At 47.7% G+C, this 19,621-nt stretch overlaps 1 protein-coding gene across 3 annotated transcripts in view; it reads left to right on the top strand.

Annotated features, from left to right (window-relative positions):
- Positions 1 to 19,621, top strand: part of FOXJ3 (forkhead box J3) — an 886,133-nt gene that overhangs the window by 284,043 nt on the left and 582,469 nt on the right. For all 3 annotated transcript variants that reach the window (XM_063942940.1, XM_063942939.1, XM_063942941.1), the window contains exon 2: positions 13,360 to 13,425. The gene's annotated coding sequence lies outside the window, so the exon portion shown is untranslated. The remainder of the gene's footprint in view (positions 1 to 13,359; positions 13,426 to 19,621) is intronic.

Here is a 19,621-nt window from a genome sequence, read left to right as displayed (position 1 = left end):
TGAACCAGCGTCCAAATACCCTACACTGGTCACAGACGCTAACCGGAATCCCCAGGCTAGCGTCAGATTCCTCCATACACAGACGCTCACAGGGGACGGAATCCCCCGCCTAGCGACGGAATCCTCAGGCCAGTATAAAGATTTTGTGCGGGAAGAGGCACCATCTTCAACGGGCGGAGCTTCTCCTCAGAGCGGACCCAGCAGCGTTCAGTGCCATTTTCCTGCCTGCAGTTCCTGTACACAGACACTGACAGAGCTGTCCCTTCAAGCAACTCCAGCTATCCTGTGTGGTACCAGGGGGTTGTAGAATGGAGGGGAGGCGGTGAATTAGTCTGTGTACCCTATTACAGTACACAGTGTGCGCTGATAAGGGGTGTCCTTTATCTTACAAGCGCTGTGTGTGGGTTGGCTCCAAACTCTGTGTCTCTCTTGCTATCCTTGGGGGTGAAACTCTGTCTGATCTCCCCTGTGTGTGTGTGTGTTTGGAGTCTCAATTTAGCTATGTCTAGGGACTTTGTGTCATATGCTGCAGAGGATTTGTCCTCTCAGGATAATCTCATTCCAGGTACTCAAGATTGCACTGTTTTAGCGCAGATACCAGCAAGGGAGCCTGAATGGTTTTCCTCTTTCAAATCTATGATGGGATGAGATTTCTACTAGGGTTGCACATAATCAGGAGCGGATCTTGGTGCGGGCAAGCAGTGCCTTTTGCCCGGGGCGCTGCGGCCTGGGGGCGCGGCCGCAGTCACCCCGAAGGCACCGCCACCTGCCCGCACTCCGCTCCCCGCTCCACGGCTGCAGCAGACGCCGTTGGCTGTGTGGGCGTCCGCTGCAGCCGGCTCCAGGCACAGACACTAGAGGTCGTTATTGACCTCTAGTGTCTGTGCGGCGCTATGGGAGAGACGTCATTGACGTCTCTCCCATAGAGAGGAGCGGGCAGCCCGACTGACGGAGCAGCAGAAGAAGCAGGAGCGGGGCAGTGGTAAGTATTGTTTTTATTATTTTGTGTGTGTGTTTGTAAGCGGGGGGCACAGCGAAAGGGGGCAAATAAAGGGGGCACAGTGACAGAGGGCAAATAAAGAGGGGGCACAGCGACGGGGAAAATAAAGAGGGGGCACAGCAACAGGGGGCAAATAAAGAGGGGGCACAGCAACAGGGGGCAAATAAAGAGGGGGCACAGCAACAGGGCAAATAAAGAGGGGGTACAGCGACAGGGGGCAAATAAAGAGGGGGCACAGCAACAGGGGGCAAATAAAGAGGGGGCACAGCAACAGGGGGCAAATAAAGAGGGGGCACAGCGACAGGGGGCAAATAAACTGGGGGGCACAGCTACTGGGAGCATAACTGGCCACGCCCCTCCCCTATGAAGCCCCCAACCGCACACTAACTGTTTTGCCATGGGGGGGGCTCCAGTGGAAACTCTCGCACTGGGCGCCACAAGGGGTAGAACCGGCCCTGCACATAATGAATCTGCAACTCTGGTTTTACAGAACTTTATGGCAGTTTAGTCAGGTTCTGTTACCTCAGGGCCTCCCTCTGTAGGTTCCCATAAACATGCTCTTGCCCAGATTATGCAAGATGACACAGATACCGACTCTGATACGGCAGATGGTGATGGGGATTTGCTCAGGGGGACCGCATCTCTTGCTAAAGGGGTGCAATTGATGATAGAGGCTATAAGGGATGTGTTGCATATTACTGATACAACACCTGAGCAGGTTGAGGAGGCTTACTTCACAGACAGTAAGAAAGCCTTGCTAACCTTCCCTGCGTCTAAAGAATTGAATGCTACCTTTGAAAAAGCGTGGGAAAACCCGGAGAAAAGATTCCATATCCCTAAAAGGGTTCTGTTTGCTTTTTCCTTTCCGGAGGAGGATAGAAAAAAATGGGAAAACCCACCCATAGTGGACGCGTCTGTATCCAGACTCTCCAAAAAGTTGGTTTTGCTGGTTTCAGGATCTACTGCTTAAAGGAGCCGGATGAACGCAAAGTTGATGCTACGCTCAAATCCATATACACGGCTTCAGGGGCGATACTACGTCCTACTATTGCCTGTGCATGGATTTCCAAAGCTATAGCAAAGTGGTCAGGTACTTTACTTGAGGATTTGGATACAATGGATAAAAGTGACGTTGATTTGTTTTTACGTAACATTCAGGATTCTGCAGGAATAATGGTGGAATCCATGAAGGAGCTGGGTTCAATGGCTGCAGGAATTTCTTCCATGTCTGTCTCAGCTCGCAGAGGACTGTGGCTGCGCCAGTGGTCTGCCGACGCGGAATCCCAGAAAGGTGTGGAGACCCTACCTTACACAGGTCAGGCTCTCTTTGGGGAAGCGTTGGATGCATGGATATCCACGGCTACAGCGGGTAAGTCACCTTTTCTCCCCTTAGCTGCACCTGCTACGAAGAGGCCTTTTTCTTCAGCTGCTTCACAGTCCTTTCGGGTTACTAAAGCAAGAAAGGCCAAACCGTCCAACACCTTTAGAGGAGGTCGACCAGAATCCAAGAAACCTGCTGCTGCGGGATCCCAGGAACAGAAACTTGCTTCAAGTCCTCTGCACGACGGTGGACCGCGCGGCCTGGAGGTAGGTCCAGTGGGTGCGAGACTCAGACATTTCAGTCACGTTTGGGTGTCGTCCGGCCTGGATCCTTGGGTACAACATATTGTGTCCCAGGGATACCGACTGGAATTTCAAGATCTCCCTCCTCACCGGTTCTTCAAATCAGGCTTGCCGGCTTTGCTGGCAGACAGGGCTATCCTACAGGGTGCCATTCAGAAGTTGGTGGAGGTGCAGGTTATTGTACCGGTTCCTCCACAGATGCAAAACATGGGTTACTATGCAAACCTTTTCGTGGTACCGAAACCGGATGGTTCGGTCAGGCCCATTCTGAACTTAAAATCACTAAACCCTTTTCTGAGTGAGTTCAAGTTCAAAATGGAGTCTCTAAGGGCGGTGATATCAGGTCTGGAGGAGGGGGAATTCCTGGTTTCCCTGGATATCAAGGATGCATACCTCCACATTTCGATTTGGCTGCCGCATCAAGCTTATCTCCGATTCGCACTGTTGGACTGTCACTATCAGCTCCAGGCCCTACCATTCGGCCTCTCCACAGCAACGAGGGTATTCACCAAGGTGATGGCGGAAATTATGGTTCTCCGCAGACAGGGGGTGAAAATAATTCCTTATCTGGACGATCTGCTGATAAAGGCATCGTCCAGGGAGAAGCTGTTGCAGTCCATTCTTCTCCCGACCCACCTGCTCAGGGAACACGGTTGGAACCAACCAGGAGGTTGTCCTTTCTGCGAATGATCCTCAACACGGAAGTGCAGAGGATATTTCTTCCAGAGGAAAAAGCGGTGGTGATACAAACAATGGTCCGGGATGTCCTGAAGCCAGCCCGGGTGTCGGTTCATCAGTGCATTCACCTTCTAGGAAATATGGTGGCCTCTTACGAGGCTCTGCAGTACGGGAGGTTTCATGCTCTGTCCTTCCAACTGGATCTCCTGGACAAGTGGTCGGGTTCCCATCTATATATGCACCAGAGAATACATCTGTCGCCAAAAGCCAGGATTTCACTCCTCTGGTGGATGCAACTGCCTCACCTTCTGGAGTGCCGCAGGTTCGGGATTCAAGACTGGATCCTTCTAACCACGGAGGAAAGCCTCCCGGGCTGGGGCGCAGTCACTCGAGGGGAGACTTTTTAAGGAAGGTGGTGAAGTATGGATGCCGGCCTGCCGATAAACATTCTAGAACTAAGAGCCGTCTACAACGGTCTTCTCCAGGCGGCCCATCTTCTGAGAAATTGGGCCATTTAAGTGCAGTCGGACAATGTAACGACAGTGGCTTGCATAAACCGACGGGGCGGAACGAAGAGCAGAGCTGCAATGTCAGAGGTAACCAGAATCATCCCCATGGCAGAAAAACACGCGTTGGCGCTGTCAGCAATCTTTATTCCGGGAGTAGACAACCGGGAAGCGGACTTCCTCAGCAGACACTATCTCCATCCAGGAAAGTGGGGTCTCCATCCGGAGGTGTTCAAGGAGGTAACAGATCTTTGGGGTGTACCTCAAATAGACATGATGGCCTCTCATCTCAACAAGAAGCTTCGGCGTTATTGTTCCAGGTCGAGGGACCCGCAAGCAATGGTAATGGACGCCCTAGTGACTCTGTGGGTTTTCCAGTCGGTGTATGTGTTTCCACTACTCCCAGTCATTCCAAGAGTGCTAAAGTTCATAAGGAGAACAAGGGTTCAAGCGATCCTCATTGCTCCAAACTGGCCAAGAAGGTCTTCGTACGCGGATCTACTGCTAGAAGACCCGAGACCTCTTTCTCTTCGGGAGGACCTGCTGCAGCAGGGGCCGTTCACCTATCAAGACTTATCGCGGCTGCGTTTGACGGCATGGAGGTTGAACGCCAGATACTAGCTCGAAAGGGCATTCCGAACAAGGTTATTCCTACCCTGATTCAGGCTAGGAAAGGAGTAACGTCTAAACATTACCATCGTATTTGGAAAAAATATGTATCTTGGTGTGAGTCTAAGAAGTTTCCTACGGTGGAGTTTCAACTGGGATGTTTTCTCCTCTTCGTGCAAGCAGATGTGGATATGGGCCTGAGGTTGGGATCCATAAAGGTCCAAATTTCGTCCCTATCCATTTTCTCCCAAAAATAGTTGGCTGCCCTCCCTGAGGTTCAGACTTTTTTGAAGGGAGTTCTGCACATCCAACCTCCTTTGTATTGCCTACGGCGCCCTGGGATCTTAACTAGTTTGAACCTCTACAGGAGGTTGAGGTCAAGTTTCTCACGTGGAATGCTGTCACTTTGTTGGCCTTAGCTTCTGCTAGACGTGTGTCGGAGTTGGGGGCTTTGTCATGTAAAAGCCCATACTTGATCTTCCATGAAGATAGAGCTGAGCTTCGGACGCGTCGGCAGTTTCTTCCGAAGGTTGTGTCGGCATTTCATATCAACCAACCTATTGTGTTGCCAGTTGCTACGGACTCCTCAATTTCATCAAAGTCCTTAGATGTTGTAAGGGCTCTAAAAATCTATGTGAGGAGGACTGCTCGTCACAGAAAATCAGACTCTGTTTGTCCTGTATGTGATCCCAAGAAAATTGGGTGTCCTGCTTCTAAGCAGACGATATCTCGCTGGATCAGGTTCACTATCCAGCATGCGTATTCTACGGCAGGCTTGCCGTGTCCTACGTCTGTTAAGGCCCACTCTACTTGTAAGGTGTGTTCTAACTGTGTGGCTGCCCGGGGTGTCTCGGCTTTGCAACTCTGCTGAGCAGCTACTTGGTCGGGGTCGAACACGTTCGCAAGGTTCTACAAGTTCGATACTTTGGCCTCTGAGGACCTTAAGTTTGATCAATTGGTTCTGCAGGATCCTCCGCGCTATCCCTCCCGTTCTGGGAGCTTTGGTACATTCCCATGGTACTAATGTGGACCCCCCAGCATCCTCTAGGACAGTGGTTCTCAAACTCGGCCCTCAGGACCCCACACAGTGCATGTTTTGCAGGTAACCCAGCAAGTGCACAGGTGTATTAATTACTCACTGACACATTTTAAAAGGTCCACAGGTGGAGCTAATTATTTCACTTGTGATTCTGTGAGGAGACCTGCAAAACATGCACTGTGTGGGGTCCTGAGGACCGAGTTTGAGAACCTGTGCTCTAGGACGTAAGAGAAAAATAGGATTTGAATTACCTACCGGTAAATACTTTTCTCTTACGTCCTAGAGGATGCTGGGGACTCCGTAAGGACCATGAGGTATAGACGGGCTCTGCAGGAGACATGGGCACTCTACAGACTTTAGAATGGGTGTGCACTGGCTCCTCCCTCTATGCCCCTCCTCCAGACCTCAGTTAGATCCTGTGCCCAGAGGAGACTGGGTGCACTGCAGGGGAGCTCTACTGAGTTTCTCTGAAAAATACTTTTGGTTAGGTTTTTTATTTTCAGGGAGCACTGCTGGCAACAGGCTCCCTGCATCGAGGGACTGAGGGGAGAGAAGCAGACTTACTTAAATGATAGGCTCTGCTTCTTAGGCTACTGGACACCATTAGCTCCAGAGGGTCGGAACGCAGGTCTCACCCTTGCCGTTCGTCCCGGAGCCGGAAGATTGAAGCCGGGTGAGTATTAAGAAGAAAGAAGACTTCAAAGGCGGCAGGAGACTTCAGATCTTCACTGAGGTAACGCGCAGCGGTAACGCTGCACGCCATTGCTCCCTCACATACACACACAGCGGGCACTGTAAGGGTGCAGGGCAGCAATATTAATCTCAAGGGACACTGGCATAGAGATTAGATATGGCAGAGGCGGTATATGGAAAAACCCCGCCAGTATAAATTATTTGAGCGGGACCGAAGCCCGCCGCTGAGGGGGCGGGGCTTGATCCTCCAGCACTAACCAGCGCCATTTTCTCCACAGCACACTGCAGAGAAGCTGGCTCCCCGGACTCTCCCCTGCTGAACACGGTTACAGAGGGCAAAAAAAGAGGGGAGGGGGCACATTTAATTGGCGCAGTGAGTGTAATTATATATATTTATATAAAAGCACTGTACTACTGGGATTTTATTCCGGTGTCCGGTGGCGCTGGGTGTGTGCTGGCATACTCTCTCTCTGTCTCTCCAAAGGGCCTTATTGAGGGACTGTCTCCATATAGATATATCCCTGAGTGTGTGGGGGTGTCGGTACGTGTGTGTCGGCATTTCTGAAGCGGAAGGCTCATCTAAGGAGGAGGTGGAGCAGATGATTGTGGTGTCTCCGTCGGAAACGCCGACACCTGATTGGTTGGATATGTGGAATGTTTTAAATTCAAACGTGTCTTTATTACATAAGAGGTTGGACAAAGCAGAGTCCAGGGATAGAACAGGGAGTCAATCCATGGCTTTGACTGTGTCACAGGGCCCTTCAGGGTCTCAGAAAAGTCCACTGTCCCTAGTAGCAGACACTGATACCGACACGGATTCTGACTCCAGTGTCGACTACGATGAGGCGAGGTTACACCCAATCCAATCAATCCATGGCTTTGACTGTGTCACAGGGCCCTTCAGGGTCTCAGAAACGTCCACTGTCCCTAGTAGCAGACACTGATACCGACACGGATTCTGACTCCAGTGTCGACTACGATGAGGCGAGGTTACACCCAAGGGTGGCCAAAAGTATTCATTATATGATTATTGCAATAAAAGATGTTTTGCATATCACAGATGACCCCACTGTCCCTGACACGAGGGTATGCTTGTTTAAGGAAAAGAAACCTGAGGTAACATTTCCCCCATCTCATGAGCTGAATGAGTTATTTGAAAAAGCTTGGGAAACTCCAGACAAGAAACTGCAGATTCCCAAGAGAATTCTTATGGTGTATCCTTTCCCGGCACAGGACAGGTTACGGTGGGAATCCTCGCCCAGGGTGGACAAGGCTTTATCGCGCTTGTCCAAAAAGGTGGCGCTACCGTCTCCAGACACGGCGGCCCTCAAGGATCCTGCTGATCGCAGACAGGAGACTACCTTAAAATCAATTTATACACATACGGGTGCCTTGCTCAGACCGGCAATAGCGTCGGCTTGGGTTTGTAGCACTGTAGCAGCATGGACAGATACCTTGTCAGCTGACATTGATACCCTAGATAGGGATACCATTTTGTTGACCTTAGGTCACATTAAAGACGCAGTCCTATATATGAGAGACGCTCAGAGAGACGTTGGGCTGCTAGGTTCGAGAGCCAACGCCATGGCGATTTCTGCTAGGCGAGCCCTGTGGGCCCGCCAATGGACGGGTGATGCCGACTCAAAGAGACATGGAAGTTTTGCCTTACAAGGGTGAGGTATTATTTGGGGAAGGTCTCACGGACCTGTTTCCACAGCTACCGCGGGTAAATCTACTTTTTTACCTTATGTTCCCCCACAGCAAAAGAAAACACCTCAATATCAGATGCAGTCCTTTCGGTCGCATAAGTCCAGAAGAGGTTGGGGCTCTTCCTTCCTCGCCAGTGGTAAGGGTAGAGGGAAAAGAATGCCTGCTACGGCTAGTACCCAGGAGCAGAAGTACTCCCCGGCTTCTACTAAATTCACCGCATGACGCTGGGGCTCCACTGAGGGAGTCCGCCCCGGTGGGGGCACGTCTTCGACTCTTCAGCCACGTCTGGGTTCAATCAGACGTGGATCCTTGGGCGATGGAAATTGTATCCCAAGGATACAAGCTGGAATTCGAAGAGGTGCCTCCGCGCCAATTTTTCAAATCGGCTTTACCGGCGTTTCCCCCAGAGAGGGAGATAGTTTTAGCTGCAATTCAAAAGCTGTATCAACAGCACGTGATTGTCAAGGTTCCCCTAGTTCAACAGGGGAAGGGGTACTATTCAACCCTGTTTGTGGTTCCAAAACCGGATGGCTCAGTCAAGCCCATTCTAAATCTAAAATCCCTTAACCTGTACTTGAAAAAGTTCAAATTCAAGATGGAATCGCTCCGGGCGGTTATCTCCAGCCTGGAAGAGGGGGATTTTATGGTGTCACTAGACATAAAGGATGCATACCTTCATGTCCCCATATATCGCCCTCATCAGGCGTACCTGAGATTCGCTGTACAGGACTGTCATTACCAGTTTCAGACGTTGCCGTTTGGGCTTTCCACGGCCCCGAGGATTTTCACCAAGGTAATGGCGGAAATGATGGTGATCCTGCGCAGGCAGGGAATCACAATTATCCCGTACTTGGACGATCTCCTGATAAAAGCGAGATCGAGAGATTAGTTGCTGAAAAGCGTGTCGCTCTCACTGAGAGTGCTGCAGCAACATGGCTGGATTCTAAGTCTACCAAAGTCACAGTTGGTTCCAACTACTCGGCTATCTTTCTTAGGCATGATTCTGGACACGGAACAAAAGAGGGTTTTTCTCCCGATAGAAAAAGCCCAGGAACTCCAGAACATGGTCAGAGACCTGTTCAAACCGAAAAGGGTGTCGGTCCATCAATACACTCGTGTACTGGGAAAAATGGTGGCGACCTACGAGGCCATCCCCTTCGGCAGGTTTCATGCGAGGACATTTCAGTGGGACCTTCTGGACAAGTGGTCCGGGTCCCATCTTCAAATTCATCAGAAAATAAGCCTGTCCCCCAGGGCCAGGGTGTCTCTCCTGTGGTGGCTCCAGAGTGCTCACGTTCTAGAGGGTCACAGGTTAGGCATTCAAGACTGGGTTCTGGTGACCACGGATGCGAGCCTCCGAGGATGGGGAGCAGTCACACAAGGAAGAAATTTTCAGGGAACATGGTCAAGCCAGGAGGCTTGTCTACACATCAACATACTGGAATTAAGGGCAATGGCCTACGACAAGCGGAGAATCTCTTCGCGACCTTCTGGTTCTGATTCAATCAGACAACGTCACAGCCGTGGCTCATGTAAACCGCAGTGGCAATGGCGGAAGCCACAAGGATTCTGCGCTGGGCGGAAAATCACGTAAGCGCTCTGTCAGCAGTCTTCATTCCGGGAGTGGACAACTGAGAAGCAGACTTCCTCAGCAGACACGATCTCCATCCAGGAGAGTGGGGACTTCATCAAGAAGTTTTTGCAGAGATAACAAGTCTTTGGGGACTTCCTCAAATAGACATGATGGCGTCACGCCTCAACAAGAAGCTTCGGAAGTATTGTGCCAGGTCAAGGGACCCTTAGGCAGTAGCGGTAGACGCCCTGGTGACACCATGGGTGTTTCAGTCGGTCTATATATTCCCTCCTCTTCCTCTCATCTCCAAAATATTGAGAATCATAAGAAGAAAAAGAGTGCAGACAATACTCGTTGTTCCAGATTGGCCTCGAAGGGACTGGTATTCAGATCTTCAGGAGATGCTCACAGAAGTTCCATGGCCTCTTCCTCTCAGGGAGGACTTGTTGCAGCAGGGGCCCTGCGTGTTCCAAGACTTACTGCGGTTACGTTTGACGGCATGGCGGTTGAACACCGAATCCTAGCTGGGAAAGGTATTCCGGAGGAAGTCATCCCTACTAAGGGCTAGGAAGGAGGTGACGGCGAAACATTATCACCGTATCTGGAGGAAGTATGTTTCTTGGTGTGAAGCCAAGAATGCTCCTACGGAAGATTTCCACCTGGGCCGTGTTCTCCACTTCCTACAGACAGGAGTGGATATGGGCCTGAAGTTAGGCTCCATTAAGGTACAGATTTCGGCCCTATCTATATTCTTTCAGAAGGAATTGGCTTCTCTCCCAGAAGTCCAGACTTTTGTAAAGGGAGTGCTGCACATCCAGCCTCTTTTTGTGCCCCCAGTGGCACCATGGGACCTTAACGTGGTGTTACAGTTCCTTAAGTCACACTGGTTTGAACCTCTTCAAACTGTTGAGTTGAAATTTCTCACTTGGAAAGCTGTCATGTTGTTGGCCTTGGCATCTGCGAGGCGAGTGTCCGAATTGGCGGCTTTGTCTCACAATAGCCCCTATCTGATTTTCCATGTGGACAGAATTTCTTCCTAAAGTGGTTTCATCGTTTCATATGAACCAACCTATTGTGATGCCTGTGGCTACGGGGGACTTGGAGGATTCCAAGTCTCTTGATGTAGTCAGGGCCTTAAAAGTTTATGTAGCCAGGACGGCTCGAGTTAGGATAACAGAGGCACTGTTTGTCCTGTATGCAGCCAACAAGGTTGGCGCCCCTGCTTCTAAGCAGACTATTGCCCGCTGGATCTGTAACACGATTCAGCAGGCTCATACTACGGCTGGATTGCCGGTACCGAATTCGGTAAAGGCCCATTCCACTAGGAAGGTGGGCTCTTCTTGGGCGGCTTCCCGAGGTGTCTCGGCATTGCAACTTTGCCGAGCGGCTACTTGGTCGGGTTCAAACACTTTTGCTAAATTCTACAAGTTTGATTCCTTGGCTGAGGAGGACCTCATGTTTGCTCAATCAGTCATCCGCACTCTCCCGCCTGGTCTGGATCTTTGGTATAATCCCCATGGTCCTTACGGAGTCCCCAGCATCCTCTAGGACGTAAGAGAAAATAAGATTTTAAACCTACCGGTAAATCTTTTTCTCCTAGTCCGTAGAGGATGCTGGGCGCCCGTCCCAGTGCGGACAAAATTCTGCAAGACTTGTATATAGTTACTGCCTACATAAGGGTTATGTCACAGTTTTGATCATTCTCGGGCTGATGCTGTTTTGTTTCATACTGTTAACTGGTTCGTATATTCCATGTTATACGGTGTGGATGGTGTGGGCTGGTATGAATCTTGCCCTTAGATTAACAAAAATCCTTTCCTCGTACTGTCCGTCTCCTCTGGGCACAGTTTCTCTAACTGAGGTCTGGAGGAGGGGCATAGAGGGAGGAGCCAGTGCACACCCATTCTAAAGTCTTTAGAGTGCCCATGTCTCCTGCGGAGCCCGTCTATACCCCATGGTCCTTACGGAGTCCCCAGCATCCTCTACGGACTAGGAGAAAAAGATTTACCGGTAGGTTTAAAATCTTATTTTTCTCTTAGTCCGTAGAGGATGCCGGGCGCCCGCCCAGTGCTTCGTTTTCCTGCAGTGGTTATCTGGTTCAGTACAACTTTTGTTTTTAGTTGAGTACTGCATTATTACTTGGTAAGTAATGTTTCAGCCGTTGCTGTGTTTCAAGCTAGTTAGCTTGGTTTGCCTTGTATGTATGAGCTGGTGTTACACTCACCGCTATCTGTGTATAATCCCTCACTCGAAGATGTCCGTCTCCTCGGGCACAGTTCTAGACTGAGTCTGGTAGGAGGGGCATAGAGGGAGGAGCCAGCCCACACTCTCAAACTCTTAAAGTGCCAGTGACTCCTAGTGGAGCCGTCTTTACCCCATGGTACTAATGTGGACCCCAGCATCCTCTACGGACCACGAGAAAAGGATTTACCGGTAGATAATTAAAATCCTATTCTCTCCCCTCACTCTCTCTCCTGCTCCCCTAAGGGGCATTGTAGTGACGGTGACGAGAGGTGATGTGTGGGTGCGGGAGTCGCGGTGGAGTGTTTGCACAGAGATGTATCCTCCCCACCGAAGTGCGGCCTCCTTTTCGTCCTGGTAGTACTACCGACTTCTCCCTGGTGGCTCCGCCCACAGGGTGCCAAAATGAGGATCTATCTTGCCACCCCTAACCTATAAATGTTCTTATGCCCCTGATTGCTAGACAGGTATAGACCAGCTTGAAAAAAGAGCTCCTTTAATATGTGTCTGATATCTACTTTTGACCATTTGTACCTTATACAGTGAACGGCCAATGAGAGTGTCAGAAAAATATACCACAGAGCATAGTGTGCTTTTGGTTTTGAGTTGGCTACCGATGTAATATATCTTGATGCTTGCTGTGTTCTGATGAAAGGGCAAGAAAAGAATATGTCTTGATTGGTGTACTTGCTCTGACGAGAAATAAGGATGCTTGTTGGGGACCATGTATGCATATTACAGCAGTTCCAAGATCAGTGTGATTGTTAGTGACGTGCGTTTCGGGTGAAAATTTTTCCTGTTTAAAGGTTCTAGAGTCACTGAATGACACATTTTTCTGTATAGCTGTTTTAAAATATTTTCACTCTTATAACCTTAATCTGCATTATGCAAAAGTTCCTACCATGCTACCCCCTATGTTTTCTGCTTACATGAGGTATAGTTAGGATACCGCTCTTTCATAAGTGACCATCAGTGCATTTCAGGGTGGATTACAATATGTTTTACTGAGCTGCATTCACTATGCTGGGTCAAACTGCGTATTAGTAGAACAGTATTTGTAAAATTGACCCTTTCTATTAATTAATTTTTACTTGACCATATCTAGGTATGAGACACTGTTATAGGCCCTACACACTGGCCGATTTTTTGAAAGATATGAACGATCTCGTTCATAAATGAACGAGAACTCGTTCATATCTTTCAGTGTGGAGGCTCCAGCGATGAACGATGTGCGGTCCCGCGCTCGTTCATCGCTGGTCCCCCGTCGGCTGTGCATGCAGGCTAATATGGACGATCTCGTCCATATTTGCCTGCAGTTCTATGGAGCCGCGTGACGGGGGGAGTGAAGAAACTACACTCCCCCCGTCACTGCCCCCCCGCCGCCGGGTCGCTCGTCGGCCATATCCGCCGTCGGGCAGCTCGGCGGCGGGTCGGCCTGTGAGTAGGGCCCATTAGAGTGAATGATATACTACAGGTCATTGATCTCTTTACATAAATGATGCTTTTAATCCTCACAATAATCCTTTCTATAATAAATAAACAATTCATTTAATGCTAGCTTTAGGAAAAGCTTAAAGCTAAGTTTTACAGATTAGTTATCTATGAGACATACTCCATAAGGTAAAATTCAAAATGGTGCCCTCTGAGGTCCAACTTCATTCTAATACATGTTGTTTTCTTTTTCTAGCTGGCTTACTTCTGTCCAGATGGGTTTACATGAACGGAGCTACACATTTGTGACATCACACATAAGGTGAGGTCTTTGACTTAAGATTGCCAAATTGATTTCTCACAAATATTTAAAATGCCCGCTCTAATATATATTGCAGACGCCAGGCGCATCTTATTACCATATATGATAAAAGTGCGCTGTACATCGCAAAACACTGTATCCCATAAGAGAAAACAAAATACCCACACATTATCGGAGTTCCAAAGCTCATTGATGTATATATTTGTTATTAAAAAGGATATGGATTCAATATATATTACAAAGTACAGTATACCTATAGTTACATGATTACAACTCACACAGTAAGCAGTTAATGCATAAAGTTACATACATTTACATGCCAGCATACAATACCATTATCCTTAAGTTATATAAATTCGTCTTTCCATATCACTCTCTCTCTCTGTAAAGTAATACTGGGACTCCATCTTCCTCTGAGACCAAAACAGGAACTGAGCTGGCAATAACTCCATCATCATCTCAAACCTTACAGCAACTCTGAGACCAAAACATGAACTACCTTCCTGTGTGATCAGCTATGTGTTATCTAGTTTCTGGGGGTGGGATTCACGATGAGTCACCAGTTCCTTTGTATATGCTGAACAGGTTCAGCCTTGGGGACGTCCAAAGGGCTGGCCTGAGTTTCCTGTTCATTACCTGTTTGGAATATCTATTGTTCTAATAAAAGTGATTTTAGCTTTTATACATTTAGGGGTATATGCAATTGCGGTCGAATTCACGAAAATGTCAAATAACGGGACATTTTCGCCCAAAAAAAATCGACAATGCAATTCAGTACTTTTCGTCAAAAAAACGGACTTTCCAAATTCGACTTTTTGAAATTCGACATTTGACAAATTCGACATTTCTGCAATGGTACAAATGCGGCATTTCGACAAAAGTATATTCAATTGAAGATTGTAAATTCGACAACAGTGTTTTTAGACAGTAAATTCGTCATTTTCAATCCGCCTCACTTTGCTGGCGGAATCTAATAAAAATTTTTATAAACATGTTTTTTTTTGTGTTTTTTTTATTGGTAATAGCATATCTATTTATATTAGAAGGGCTTAGGTACTTGGTTTGTCTATTTAGGAGGCACAAGTATTTTTTATATATATTTTTTTAAATATATATATATATTTTTTTCTGGAATGGGTTAAAGATCAGAAAAAAAAATGTGTGGGGTCCCCCCTCCTAAGCATAACCAGCCTCGGGCTCTTTGAGCCGGTCCTGGTTGTAAAAATACGGGGAAAAAATGACGGGATCCCCCGTATTTTTAGAACCAGCACCGGGCTCTGCGTCCGGTCCTGGTGCCAAAAATACGGTGGACAAAAAGCGTAGGGGCCCCCCGTATTTTTGGAACCAGCATCGGGCCCCACTAGCTGGGGAGATAATGCCATAGCCGGGGGACACTTTGATATCGGTCCCTGCGGCCGTGCCTTTAAAACCCCAACTAGTCACCCCTGGCTGGGGTACCCTGGAGGAGTGGGGACCCCTTCAATCAAGGGGTCCCCCCCCCCTCCAGCCACCCAAGGGCCAGGGGTGAAGACCGAGGCTGCCCCCCCCCCCCCCATCCATGGGCTGCGGATGGGAGGCTGATAGCCTTTTGTGAAATGAAAGAATATTGTTTTTTGCAGCAGAACTTCCAAGTCCCAGCAAGCCTCCCCCGCAAGCTGGTACTTGGAGAACCACAAGTACCAGCATGCGGGGGAAAACGGGCCCGCTGGTACCCAAATAAAAACAGGACACGCACACCTTGAAAGTACAACTTTATTACATACATGTCGACACACACACATACTTACCTATGTTGACACGACGTTCGGTCCACTTGTCCAAGTAGAATCCACGGGGTGTACCTGAAAATAAAATGATACTCACCTAAATCCAGTGTCCAGTGATATTTGTAATCCTCGTACTTGGCAAAATAAAAAAACGCATTTACCCGATCCACACGGACTGAAAGGGGTCCCATGTTTACACATGGGACCCCTTTCCCCGAATGCTGAGACCCCCTGTGACTCCTGTCACAGAAGGTCCCTTCAGGCAATCAGGTAGCGCCACGTCCTGGCACTCCTGATTCCCTATGCGCGTCTGAGCTGGCAGACAGCGCATCGCACAGCACCTTTATTAGTTTCAATGGTGGGAACTTTGCGGTCAGCGGTGGGGTTACCCGCGGTCAGCCGCTGACCGCGGGTGACCTCACCGCTGACCGCAAAGTTCCCACCATTGAAGATAATAGAGGGGGCTGTGCGATGCGCGTCTGACAGCTCCGACGCGCATACAGCCAATCAGGAGAGTGCCACGACGTGGCGCTCCCTGATTGGCTGAAGGGACCTTCTGTGACAGCAGTCACGGGGGGTCTCTGCATTCGGGGAAAGGGGTCCCATGTGTAAACATGGGACCCCTTTCAGTCCGTCTGGATCGGCTATGCGGTTTTTTTTTTGTGTGCCAAGTATGAGGATTACAATAAAAGAACCGGACACTGGATCAGGTGAGTATATAATTTTATTTTCAGGTACCCCGGACGTCGACAGACGGAGACGTGGCCAGAGTCGGCGTGTCAACATAGGTAAGTATGTATGTGTCGGCATGTATGTAATAAAGTTTTACTTTCAAGGTGTGTGTGTCCTGTTTTTATTTGGGTATTTTTTTTGCAGAAGAACTACAGGTACCAGCGGGCCCCTGTCCTCCCCGCATGCTGGTACTTGTGGTTCTCCAAGTACCATCTTGCGGGGGAGGCTTGCTGGGACTTGTAGTTCTTCTGCAAAAACCAATATTCTTTCATTTTTACACATGGCTATCAGCCCCCCATCCGCAGCCCTTGGATGGGGGAGACAGCCTCGGGCTTCACCCCTGGCCCTTGGGTGTCTGGGGGGGGGATCCCTTGATTGAAGGGGTCCCCACTCCTCCAGGGTACCCCAGCCAGGGGTGACTAATTTGGTATTTAATGCCACGGCCGCAGGGAGCGGTATAAAAGTGTCCCCCGGCTGTGGCATTATCTGTCCAGCTAGTGGAGCCTGGTGCTGGTACAAAAAATACAGGGGACCCCTACTCTTTTTGTCCCCCATATTTTTTGCACCAGGACCAGGCGCAGATCCCGGTCCTGGTTGTTAAAATACGGGGGATCCCCTGTAATTTTTTTTCCCGTATTTTGGCAACCAGGACCGGCTCAAAGAGCCCGAGGCTGGTTATGCTTAGGAGGGGGGACCCCACGCAATTTTTTTTTTGTTTTTTTACAGTTTTTTTTACATTTTTAAAAATCGAATCAAAATCCGTCAATTCAGCCGTTTTTCGACAGCGGGACTGTCTAATCCGTTTTTTATTGAATATGTCGAATTCCGGCACCCACCTGCCGGAATTCGACGGTCGAATTGTGTGGAATTTAAAAATGGGCGAAAAAGTGCCGCAATTCGCCCGGAATTGCATATACCACTTAATCATAATTCCGTGTTGCAATGTCCTACAACTTAATAACAAGTATCAAATGAATCTACACATTAATCTGGTTGCTTCAATAGTAAACATGACAGGTCTATCTGGTTCCGTTCAAATAATACACATACATGACACCACTCCATCATATACAATTCTAAATCATCTTGATGTCTGGCGCTTGATATTATTATAATTATGTACTGTATGAAATAAGTGTCGAATCCATCTCTGTGGCATGTCCATGTAAATGTCCATGTCCATGTACCATATATTGCTGTGCTCGCTGCGCGTATTTGCAAGTATAGCGACTTATATGTGTGTAGTTTGTATGTTCTCTTTATGTAATATTTTTTTGACTTCGACAGACTGTTTTCCATTGCATATTTTTTGTCTGTTTATAACCTTTTCCAATGCTTCTGTACCTAGCCTGTTTTTGATGGTCACAACAATATGGTTTAATTTCAAAAATTGTTTGTATGGTGTACCCACAAACGCCATAGTGTACCTTATTTCCAGCTGACTCTTCAGAAAATACCATTTATCTTTACGGGGCATAGAAATTTCTGGCCAAAAAGTTGCTTAACATGAGTTAAAAACCTGCACTCCACCGTATTGCTATCCAATTTAGTCCACATTAAGTTAACAATGGGTCTCAGTGGGAGTTAAGGCAAGTTTTAGTTCACAGATTAAACAGATAAAAATCCTTATTTTAAAGCAATAACATTGCAGTACATTAACAGGACACCCCTCTTACAGAATAATAATGTATTTGTAGGTTTTTAAATAGGAAATCATTAGCAATAAAGACATTTCCCTAATTAATTTTGTCTAGAAAGCCAAAATAAAATGTTTTGATGTGACACATGTAATTTGGGTGTTATATTGATGAGAAAAAGGATTTTGAACTTGCACATGGGAGTTACAAAGTTTATTTTTTTTTTTTTTAAACTTCTTACAAACTTGTGCATGTACACACGTAAAAATCACTATAGAGACATTTTCATTTACCCCAAAATATTGTAGACACTGTTATTTGCTAAAAGGTAATGGTAGCCAATAATTTGCCACAAACAGCCTTTATACACTGTCCTGTTTATCTTATTTGCCCCCCCTTTTTTTTTTTTTTTTGGGTGGAGGTTTTCAAGGTGATTTCTCCTCTCTTTCATACACTTCTCATATGTCCAGAATTAACCCACGACACCTGTGACATGCAGCTTCTAATTGAATTGCAAAGGAGTAGGGATAGTGCATTATGAAAATATCCTGCAATATGTGCATAATGTTAACCGATAAGCATAGGGCACTGAACACATGGTTATTTAGTTGGCCTCAAGAAATATGTTTGAATAATATAGTATCCAAACAAAACATTTTGAAAATGAAATAAATGATGTGCTGCAACTAGTAATCTTATACCTTTACTGTGTAGCGTTTCTGTAGGGAATGCTGCTGGTCCAGAGTCCCGGCACTTGGTCTTTCTGAATTCCGGTGCCAGGCAGGTGATCCTATTCGGGAGTGGCGTCTGGATCCTGGAGCCGGTATTTCCTGCAGGGTCTTGAGTGGATTCCCTGTGTAGTAGTGCATGTCACTTACTGTATTTAAGTTTTTCAAATAGATTCGACAATGTAGACTAGGACAATGTAATGTACAGGTATGTTTAGCAGCTTGCCCCTTGACACGGACTCCTATTCTGAGGAGTTGCTGATTTGAGCCACAGGTTGCTGGGTGGTGTTGTAGTGTTACCAGTATGAGTGGCCAAAATGTGCCCACACTGAGCTAAATCTCACCACAGAGATGGGAATTGCTACGTTGTTACACTTATGGAGAGTGTTGTAGCCTAGAAATCTCTTTCCGTTTATTTAGACTTCTTTTCCGGGTAGGTCTTATATACACTATATGGACAAAAGTATTGCGATGCCTCCATCCAACACTTGGAATCGGACTTGATGATGTGAGGCTTGCATTCAGCTACTCGGCCATCGAAACCCATTCCATTAAGCTCCCGCTGCACAGTTTTGTGCTTACATTAATGCCATCGAAGTGCAGAACTCTTCAGCTATGGAATCAGCAGAGCATCGGCGACTTTTACACAACGTGCACCTTGGCAGTCATTGACCCCGCTCTGTGATTTTACGTGGTCTTCCGCTTTGTGGTTGAGCTGCTGCTGTTCCTAAACACTTCCACTTTCTAATAATATCACTTACAGTTGGCCGTGGCATCCAGCAGGGATGAAATCTCACAAACAGTGTTGATGCATAGGTGGCATCCTAACACAGTACCAGGCTTGAAGTCACTGAGCTCTTCAGAATGATCAATTTGTATCACAAATGTTTGCAAATGGCTGGGTGCTTGATTTTATACACCTGTGGCAAAGGGTCTAAATGAAAAACCTGAATTTGATAATTAACAGGTGGGGCCAAATACTTTTTCTCGAACGTCCTAGTGGATACTGGGGTGACTTTAGTACCATGGAGTATAGATCGGGTCCATTGGAGCCTGGGCACTTAAAAAAAAATCAATAGTGTGTGTGCTGGCTCCTCCCCTCTATGCCTCTCCTGCAGACTCAGTTTAGAAAAATGTGCATTCCTCTGGAGCTCCAGAGAGTTTAATACAAGACTTTTATTTATTTTATTTTCAGGTAGTACTGGTTGGCAACCTCCCTAGGATTAATGGTTCGTAATCCCACCTGACAGGACATTAAGCTCCTGAGGCGCTGTTTCACATACCACACTGTGTGTGCACACGCCGACAGCATGCCGCCACCCCTAACAGATGC

Source organism: Pseudophryne corroboree, chromosome 10, assembly GCF_028390025.1.
Source record: "Pseudophryne corroboree isolate aPseCor3 chromosome 10, aPseCor3.hap2, whole genome shotgun sequence".
NCBI lineage: Eukaryota > Metazoa > Chordata > Amphibia > Anura > Myobatrachidae > Pseudophryne > Pseudophryne corroboree.
This window is presented reverse-complemented; position numbering and strand designations above follow the sequence as displayed.